Raw genomic sequence first — 8,643 nt, forward strand, 5'->3', positions numbered from 1 at the left:
TTTCCTATTGTGGATCCAATTCAGTTAGTAAATCTATCAATTGACAGCTCTGGGCCCAGTTTCCTAGTATATCAATGGGCATTTTCGTAGACATTTTGTCCCCTATGCCAGGGAGTTTCTCTTTGACTTAGCCCTTTTAGTTTGTTTCAGGGGCAGGCATGATGTACTCTCTTCTATAGCTGCTACAAACTGAAAGACAGCATAGGTGGTCAGTGCCCAAAGAGAATAAAAGGCTAGTCAAAGGTATGCAGGGAATTTAGGCAATGGACCACTTATCAGAAACGTGATTATCTGAACAAGCTGTAGAGATGGAGAACAATCACATTGGCTAGGCTGGTCTACATCAGCCTTCAGCAAGTCCAGAGCTTGTGATCATTTGGAACAGGTTGCAGTCAGCAACGGATGCTTTGACATGTCTGCCAGCCAAATGGAGAGCTTTTGAGACATGTTCAAACTAGAAGTAGAAGTTAAAATTTAAGAACTTAATTGGAACTTTTAGACCCATAGATTTAGTAATTGGAAAGGGGAGACAGAAATAAAGAGAGAAAAAAAATGAGAAAGAAGAGGTGCCCATAGTTTCGTGAAAGGAGAGAGAGGGAGAGAGGATGGAAGAGAGAGAAAAGGGGGAGAGGTTTTCTCTTAAAGAGAACTAACTTTACATAAGATGATGTGGTCTGGACAATGGGTGGGTCCCCAAGGTGCAGGTATGAATAATAACATTCCCTAAAAACAATACCACAAACAAAAATAGAAACATACATACAATATGTTGTAACAAATAACCTTAAATTTTAATCAATAAACAAAAATCAATTAGAGTACAAACATATATACAGTGTAAAAAATAACTTTATATTTGTATCAATATACCAAATTCCTCTAGATGATAATAAACATCCATAACCCACAAAATAACCAAAAGTCTCCAAAACCACACTTGGGAATGTGGATGTCGTGTTCTCCAACATGCTTCCTGATGTCTGTAGATGAAGTATCTTTAGGGTCCCAGAGAGAAAATTTTGAGGTAATAACCAAGTCCTAAAAAGACCAGTAGTAAGCTTTGTTGATAGATATCACCTGTCAAATATCAGGAGGTCTTGCCTATTCAAACCTGACCTTGAACATGGAGACAAACAACTCAACTCATCCCCTATATGGGTTTTATCCAGGAAAGACATGGGCAGTGGGGAAAAGTATGTACTGGGGTGCTAGTTTAGAGGGTACCTGAGAGATGGCCAAACCAAGAGGTGGGTGGGCATTGGGACAGCAGATTGTCTGACAGCCACCATATGGTTGCTGAGAATTAAACTCTGGTCCTCAGCAAGGGTAGAAAGTGCTCTTAAGTGCTGAGCCATCTCTCCAGCATCTGCAATGGTTGATTTTCAGTTTCACACACTGGGTAGGGAGAGCCTCAGCTGAAGGATTGCCTGCATCATATTGGCCTGTGGGCACATCTTTTGGGCATTTTCTTTCTCTTTCTTTCTTTCTTTCTTTCTTTCTTTCTTTCTTTCTTTCTTTCTTTCTTTCTTTCTTTCTTTCTTTCTTTCTTTCTTTCTTTCTTTCTTTCTTTCTTTCTTTCTTTCTCTTTTTTAGTTTCTTCTTTTTTGAGACAGGGTTTCTTTGTGTATCTCTGGCTGTCCTGGAATTCACTCTATATACTGGGCTTGCCTTCAACTCGAATATTTGCCTGCCTCTGCTTCTGAGTGCTGACATTAAAACCATAAAAGATGTGCACCACCACTACCACTATCTGGCTCCATTCCTAGTTTTTTAAATGGAGTTTTTGGGCTACTAAGATGCAGCCTACGATGAAAGCCTGTAGACCTGAGATTGATTCCTGAAACCCATTTAAAAGTAGAAGGAGAGAACTGACTACACAAGACTGTCCTCTGACCTTCACATGTGCACACAAGTGCGCTCTCTTTTGATAACTCTCTCTCTCTCACACACACAACTTAACTTATTAGTTAATTAATTTAAATTTGAGTTTGTAATTATATCTACCTCATAGGTTGTGTCAGGTTCTTGGGACAGACTTCCACTTTGTTTATAAAGTTAACATGGAGGATTGTTGGGGACAGCTACTCCTGTCTGTGAGCACATGTCACTGCCAGCATCCCTCAAACCCAATCCCAGGAGCAATGCCTATATCTTCTTATGATCTCATAGCATTCACAGGAGAGGGACTTGTCACTTTGTCTGTCACTGCACTTGAGCTGGTTGAGGTGTTGAGCTAGCCCTTTCTCTTTGCCTCTGGGACAGCACTGATTCAGGCTCTGTCACCATCTACGGTAGCTCTGCAGGTCAGGGCTGTGTGTGAGGGTGCACATATTCTACTTCTGTGCTACACACACAGTAGTCACAGGCCCCGTGTGCTGACTGGACACTGTCAGAGCACAGCTACAGGACTATAAAGAAAAATCATTTGAGTCCTCCTTTCACTCAAGATGAAACTCCTTCTGGGGGTCACTCTGCTCAGAAGTGGCACTCTTGCCCCCTAAGAGTGAACCACATCTCCCTTGTCTTTAATGTACAGCCCCCTAATGGTCACATGTGAAGTTCTGGTTTGGGGTTACCTTTGGGATCCAATGGCCTTTGTGTTGGGGTTCTCTCATCCCCTTATGGTGACAACATCTGTCACCTTTACCCTCTAGGTCTGGACTCAGATGACTCCTTAGAAAAGTCCACTATATTCACCTACGCCAGCAAAGAATGTTCCTTGTATCTCTGCCATATTGCCCTGGGACAGGTTTACTTGGGTTTCAGGTTCCTTGGAAATTTTTTATTGTCCTTTTAAGAAATATTTACTTTTATTTCATGTGAATGAGCCCTTTCTCTGCATGGGTGTCTGTGAACTATGGGTGAGCAGTGCCTAAGAGGAGAGAAGAGGGGTCTGATCCTCCAGAACTAGGGTTGTAGACACTTGTGAGCTGCCATGTGTGTGCTGGAATCATGCCTGGGTCCAGTGCAAGCACAGGAAGTGCTCCTGGCTGCAGAGCCATCTCTCCAGCCCTTAATATTATTTTTACATTATCTTGTTATGTGACTCATGATGTCCTCCAACTCAAAATTCTAGTCCAGACTTGCCTCAACCTGCCAAGTGTTAGGATTACCTACTTGCCTAGCATGTGTCTGCAATTCTATTTTGATTGATTTTTCATCATAGGGTTTTGCTGTGTAGTAATAGCTGTCCTGGTACTCACTCTATAGACCATCCTGGCCTTGAACTCAGATATCCACCTACATCTGCAAGCAGAGTTGGGAACTACACAGTGTGTGTTCCACTGTACCTGGCTTCTCTTGAATTTTAATGGTGATCAAGTATCCCACTGCACACTGAATCTTTGTCATTTACCTACTCCTTAGCTGATGAACAGTTTGTTGTGTGAAATGCTGACTTTACAATGATGATCTGACCATTGTCCTTGTCTATGAACTGTGCATGGCCATACAACAGATTCCTTCTTTCTTCCAGTGTAAAACAATCAGCATTTGTTGTCTGCTTCTCTGGCTCAAGGTCTCAGCTAGAACTGTGATGTATCCCACTGCTGGCTAAGGTTAGGCTTTCACCTAGGCTTGAGTAGGGTTGGGGCAGCTTTCAAACTCAAGAGATGGTTGGATTGTTGGGCCATTGAACTAAGAGATCAGTTTGTCTCTGACTGCTGACTGGAGAGTGTTCTCAGCTCCTCAACACAGGGACCACAGGAGAGCTCACAGAGTGGTGGCTGTCTGCCCTGACAGTGAGAAATGAGCAGGCAAGCAAGGCAAAGGGCAATGTCTATAGACCTTATGTAGATGTAACCAACCGTCTTATTAAATAAGAAACACAGAAACAATGTAAAAGAGAAAGCCGAGAAGTCAGAGCTCAGAGCTAAAATCTCACCCTTCCTCCTGCTGTCCCAGCTTCGCGAAAAGAGAGCTACTTCCTGTTGGCTCGTTTTTTTATAGTATGTTGTTCTGCCTTCTCATTGGTTGTAAACCCAAACACATGACTGCCTCGTCACTGTCTGAATGTACAGCCCCCTAGGTCTTAAAGGCATATGTCTCCAATGCTGACTGTATCCCTGAACACACAGAGATCTTTTGGGATTAAAGGCGTGTGCCACCACCACCACACTCTTGCTATGGCTCTAATAGCTCTGACCCTGAACACACAGATATCTATGGGATTAAAGGCGTGTGCCACCACCGCCACACTCTTGCTATGGCTCTAATAGCTCTGACCCCCAGACAACTTTATTTATTAACATACAATCAAATTAATATTTCAGTACAAATCAAAATAATATTTCAATACAATTAGATTACCACCACAACCTTAACCCTGGGGAGTTAGACCAGCCAAGTACAGCTGTGTTCATTTATAGTGTTACCACTCAGAAGGTTGAGGACAAAGTGTTGCTTTGTTAGAGGCTAGCTTGGGTTACTGGGCAACTTCCCATCTCAAACAAGTAGACATCTTCCTGCTCAGGCTTCGTGACTTGAGTTTGGTCTCCAAGACCTACATAGTGGAGTAATAAAACCACCTCTCTAAAACTGTTCACTGACATCCTCATGTGTAGCATGACTTATGAGTGCTCCCAAATGCATGCTTGTGAACCTGTGTGCAGGCAAGCACACACACACACACACACACACACACACACACACACCTCTCTTCACTGCTCTCCCCATGCAGCATCTGGTAGGAGTCAAGGAGGAAGCTAGCAGGCAGGCATCAGACCCCTGGTAAAGCCAAGTGGAATTGATGGAGTGTGCTGTGCATTCATGCAGCAGGCGCTACTGCACACAGCATCAGCCCTCAGGCTGTGTGTCGGTTCGACAATGTGATCAAGTGTACCATGCCTGGAACTGATTTTGTGTCGGAGTACAATCACTATGGCTGCTTTTGTGGCTTGGGGGTGGGAGTTCAGATGCCACGGTGAATGAGTTAGTCATGTGAGTGATCCATGTGGGAGATTGGAGTTTTGGAGTTAGGTGGGGACAGGACACAAGCAGGGCATTTCATGAAGCATGAACAGGAGACATGCATGTTCACCAAACATCATATATTTTGTTTTGTTTCTTTCTTTATTTGTGTTTGTTTGTTTGTTTCCAGACAGGGGTTCTCTGTGTAGCCCTAGTTTTCCTGGAATTCCTTCTGGAGACCATAGTGGACTTCAACTCAGAGATCCATCTGCCTCTGCATACCAAGTACTAGGATTAATGGTAGAAACCACAACACTCCAGAGAAATTACTTTCAATAAATATATGCTTAATAATAATCACAGATTCTCAAGCCTCAGGACGATTTCTTCTGGAACATTGTGTTTAAGTCATGCTGACACGTTTGACAAAGATTGCAAGTGAGAACTGTCCTCCTGTAGGTCCATAATCCTCCCTCAGCTGTTCCTTCCTCTCTCCAGGTGATGCCAGACTCATGACAACTGCTACACCCAGGCAAAGAAGCTGTAAAGCTGCAAATTCCTCATAGACAACCCCCTACACCAGCTCCTACTCCTACTCATTCTTTGGAAATGAGGTCACCTGCAGTGGTAGGTTTACCACCCAGGACCTCTGGACTCTGATTGGCCCTGGGTGGATTTGGAAAGGTCAGGGAAGTAACAAGGACATTTATCATTTATCAGTCATTTCTTGGTCTCCTTTGACCTCACAACAGTCTTATCAGGTACATACTAAAATATAGATGAGGTCACTGATGAGGAAGATGAGGAAGGCAGGGTCACTTGCCCAACATCACCCAGCTTAGAAGTGATAGCATTTGGTTATGGAATGCAAATCTACACCATTTCAAAGCCTCTTTTAAAAAACATTGTAAGATTTTATGTATTTCTGGGGGAGGCATGCCTCTGGTACAACACAGGTGCGAAAGTCTGAGGACAATGCATCTGTTTTCTCCTTCAACTATGTAAGTCCCGGGGATGGAACTCAGGTTCAGACCTGGCATCAAGTGCCTTTATTCCCTGAGCCATCTTGCCTGTTCAATGCCTCTCCTGTTATCTGCTGTGTTATACTGATTCCATATTGACTAAACAATGGAGAGCTTCATCATTGGCTATAAGTCAGATACTGGAGTAAACACCTATGCAGGGCAAGATTTATCATTCCCATCTTACAAGTGAGAATTCAGAGGGCTGGGAATATAGTCCAGTGGCTAGAGTGCTTGCCTAGTATTCATAGACCTCTGGGTTCTACCTCCAGAATCTCTGAATTGAGTGTGATAATGCATACCTGTAATCCGACCACTTGGGAGGTGGAGGCAAGAGGATTGTCTTAAATCATATAATTTTTATTTTGAGACAGGGTTTCTCTGTGTATTTTTGGTGCCTGTCTTGGATCTTGCTCTGTAGACCATGCTGGCCTTGAACTCACAGAAATCCACCTGGCTCTGCCTCCCGAGTGATGGGATTAAATGTGTGTGCCACCACCAATGGGCCTTAAATCATATAAATTTATATGTGATAGTTTATATTTGTAGTTTTCTTGGTTTTAAATTAAATATATGTTTATTTCTTTATTTGTATAGGAATAGGTTGTCATCTCCTGTCTTCTTTATATTACTCTCTATCATGACTTTAGAAGCTGGGTGCTGTGTAACAATCCTTGTACACTAAATATGTATTGCTCTCATGATTAACAAAAAGCTGATTGGCCAATAGCTATGCAGGATTTTCAGGCAGAGAGAATGCTGGGAAGAAGGAGTTTGAGGAGTCTCGAGAGATGCAGAGAGAAGCAAGATGAATGTGTCATGTTGAAAGAAGCTACATGGCAGAGGGTAGATTAGTAATATGGGTTAATTTAAAATATAAGAGTAAGCCAGTAACAAGCCTGAGGTATTGATGGAGCATTTATAATTAATAAGGACTCTTTGTTTGGCTATTTGGGGAGCCAGCGGTTATGATGAAAAACTCCACCTACAGCTGGGCTCTAAATGAACAGGACACACACCTTTAGCTAGCCTGACTGACAAACAAATTTTGGGCATCTGTGCTCCCCACATCCCTAGTAGAGTTACAGATGCCCCAACCATGTCTTGCTTTTTATTTTATTTATTTAATTAATTTTTTTCGAGACAGGGTTTCTCTGTGTAGTTTTGGTGCCTATCCTGGATCTCATTCTGTAGACCAGGCTGATCTTGAACTCACAGATATCTGCCTGGCTCTGCCTTACAAAGCTGGGATTAGAGGCATGTGGCACCACCACCTGGTATCTTGCTTTTTAAAAATATACTTAATTTTATTTTATGTACAGTGGCTTGAGTGTTTCAGATCCCCTGCAACTGGTGTTACAGAGAGTTGTGGGCTGCCATGTGGATGCTGAGAATTGAACCCAGGTCCTCTGGAAGAGCAGCCAGAGCTCTAAACTGTGAGCTATTTTCCAGGCCCACATCTTGCTTTTTACATGGTTTCTGGACATCCTATGTAAGGCCCTCATACTTGTATGGCAACTTGTTTACCAACTGTGCCATCTCCCCAGCCCACAACAACTAATGTTCTTATTATAAGTGTGTTCCAGCATTTGACCAATCCAATGTATTTCCTGTGCTTTGTCTCTCAACCCCGAGTCTGCACTGATGGGAGGACCACCGATTTCTATTGGATACAAATGATAGGAAGCAGGGTCATGGGTTCCACTCAACTTCTTTCTTGTTTCTCTGCAGACAAAAAACAACCCCTGTGAGGACTTCATCTGCAACAGTGACTACCAGGCTGCCATCTGCTTCTCCAAGACTCCATACAACAAGTAGCACAAAGGAGTTCACTGTTAGACTTGTCACCTCAGTTACTGCCTACCCCATCCCCATCTCCCTGGTTGTCTTCATTATACACTGTACCCTCTAATAAAGAACCTATTGAAAGAACTCAGCTTTGGCGATTGTATTCTCTGTATACCAGACATAATTAGATCCTCAGAGAACATCATTCTGTCTAGTCTTGGAGGCTGAAGATGAATGGAGAAGACATTGCCATTTGGGGAGCACCTTGAGGAGTGAGTGATGAGCCTGGCCATGCCGTTCATCCCAGCACTCTGATACAGAGAAGAATAGGAATAGGCAAGTAGATCTCTTGAGTTCAAGGCCAACCTGGACTAAGAAGCAAGTTCCAGGGCAGGCAGGACTATTATACAAACAAACCCTGTCTCGAAAAACAACTAAAACAAAAGAAAATTCAGTCTGAGATATGTAGGGAGTTAGGGGCAGACAAAAGGGAAGAGAAGGGGTAGATCAGGCAGGGATGGGGACAGGAAAGAGGCATAGGGATTTGGGGGGGGCAGGAAAGAGAAGACAGGTGTGTAGGAGGGAAGAGAAGAGAGAAAGAAGCAGTGTCATGGGCACTAAAGGAACATCTTGTCCTCAAAAATACTGGACTCAAAGCACTTCTGCTGTGTGTGCTCATCATAAGAAGTTGGATACAGGAAACCAATCTGGACTGAGAGTAAATGTCCTGAAGGCAGGATTACATCCTGTGACCTTCCAGTCTTCACTTTGCCTAAACACACAACACAAGATAGTTATCCTGCTAAAGTACACAGCAGCCTAACTTTTTACAACAAGAAAAACAGAAGACTTCCTCTCTCTACCTTTTCATAGCATGGGACCTAGCAGGTAAAGCCAGGTTAAACTCTGATTACTTTGGCAAAGC

The 8,643-nt window shown here is 43.1% G+C and overlaps 1 protein-coding gene and 1 pseudogene across 1 annotated transcript in view; both read left to right on the forward strand.

Annotated features, from left to right (window-relative positions):
* The window catches only part of LOC143270612 (phospholipase A2-like), a 326,364-nt gene that overhangs the window by 137,551 nt on the left and 180,170 nt on the right, over positions 1-8,643 (forward strand). The gene's annotated exons all lie outside the window — the stretch shown is intronic.
* Positions 2,448-7,769, forward strand: LOC143270621 (phospholipase A2-like; annotated as a pseudogene).

This window comes from Peromyscus maniculatus, chromosome 23, assembly GCF_049852395.1.
Source record: "Peromyscus maniculatus bairdii isolate BWxNUB_F1_BW_parent chromosome 23, HU_Pman_BW_mat_3.1, whole genome shotgun sequence".
Classification (NCBI taxonomy): Eukaryota; Metazoa; Chordata; class Mammalia; order Rodentia; family Cricetidae; genus Peromyscus; species Peromyscus maniculatus.